Here is a 1534-nt window from a genome sequence, read left to right as displayed (position 1 = left end):
GTGGCAGGAGGGGACTACAAAGGGACATGGGGGGCCTTTTTGAGGTGTCAGAAATGCTTTATATTGGGAATGTGGTGGTGGTTATGTAACTATACATTTGACAAAACTCATCAAACTGTACACTTAAAAAGGGCGAATGTTAGTATATGAAAGTTACACCTCAATAAACCTGAGATAAGAAAATAATAAAACAAACCTAAAGAACCAACTAAGTGAAAATAAATCTAAGAAGAGAATAACTTACAGTTTTTCCAGTTCAACAGTCATCGTGAGAATGTTCTTAAGTGTTGTAAGTGGAACTTGCGTTTTTCCCATGTCTCTGAAGAAGAAAGTCGAAACATTCATGATATGAACCCCAATAAAAAATTCTGTACTTAAAAAGATATTTCAAGGACATGTGATTACTTCAATTTTGGCTTCTCTATAAAACAAGCCAGCTCAAGAGTTTATTTGCTGTAGAATTCCGGGGAGCTCTTATTAGAGAAATTTAAGTTGATTTGCATCATCAAATTCATGATATTCAAGAGCGGAACTTACACCTTTTTTTTTTTAACCATTATCTTCTCATTTTCATATTGCATTCACCATTTTATTTACTCTTTTCTTCATTTTTACAATAATGAATACCTTTGCCCCTTTGCTTTCTTAGTTAAATAATATTCTTCCATGTGTCCACATGTTCCAAATCTATATAGGTTCTTCAACACTGTTCTCTTCCTCTGCTGGCTGTCTTGACCATTATACATCCTCTTTAATTTTTTTCTTTGTCAATAACCCAGTTAAAATTTAAATTATGAAATTTTAGCCTAAATACAAAATACTTAAGTTTGATGAAAAATTTAAAAAGCATAAATCATCTCGTGACCCATGAGAGTACTATAGTACTTACAGATATTTTAATGCTGGCAATTTAAAGAGATACGGATCTTCAACAGTTGTCAGAGGATTGCGATTGAGAATTCTGAAAAATGGAATGGAATTAACCTGAATTTTCAGCATATGAAACTGCAACTAAAATTTATATTCATTTTTTGGTACAGAACTTGTAGGTAAAAAAGAAAAAAATGTTTTCTGTTTTTACCTAATCAATCACCATTAGACTCCCTAAAGCACTATTCCTCTGGGAACTACCCAGGTCTCTACAAGATAAAGTAGAGGAGAAAACAAAGGGAAGAACTACCTGGGAAAAAAAGTGGATAGCAAAGAAAAAATATGCCACAGAACTTTTCAGGTCAAAAACCCTACAAGTGACTATGTTGGTAGGAAGTGCTGACTGTGTAGCAAACACTATTTCTAGCGTCCTCCATAATTCAAGTTGCTCATCACAATTCAAGTTGTGTTTTTTGTTTTTTGTATTTTTTTGTTTGAGATGGAGTCTCGCTCTTGTTGCCCAGGCTGGAGTGCAACGGCTCAATCTCGGCTCACTGCAACCTCCACCTGCCAGGTTCAACTGATTCTCCTGTCCTGCCTCAGCCTTCCAAGTAGCTGGGATTACAGGCACCCACCATCACGCCCAGTTAATTTTTGTATTTTT

The 1534-nt window shown here is 35.2% G+C and overlaps 1 long non-coding RNA gene across 1 annotated transcript in view; it reads right to left on the bottom strand.

Moving 5' to 3' along the window:
* LOC105538654 overlaps positions 1 to 961 on the bottom strand; it is a 5425-nt gene extending 4464 nt beyond the window's left edge. Inside the window, exons 1-2 of the long non-coding RNA XR_001005942.1 lie at positions 890 to 961; positions 245 to 319 (exon numbers count right to left, since the gene is read on the bottom strand). This is a non-coding gene — a long non-coding RNA (uncharacterized LOC105538654). The remainder of the gene's footprint in view (positions 1 to 244; positions 320 to 889) is intronic.
* Between the last annotated feature and the right edge of the window lie 573 nt (positions 962 to 1534).

The sequence above is a fragment of the Mandrillus leucophaeus genome, unplaced genomic scaffold, assembly GCF_000951045.1.
Source record: "Mandrillus leucophaeus isolate KB7577 unplaced genomic scaffold, Mleu.le_1.0 Scaffold1968, whole genome shotgun sequence".
Lineage (NCBI taxonomy): Eukaryota > Metazoa > Chordata > Mammalia > Primates > Cercopithecidae > Mandrillus > Mandrillus leucophaeus.
The sequence above is the reverse complement of the archived record's forward strand: the minus strand, read 5'-3'. Positions and strand labels throughout refer to the sequence as shown.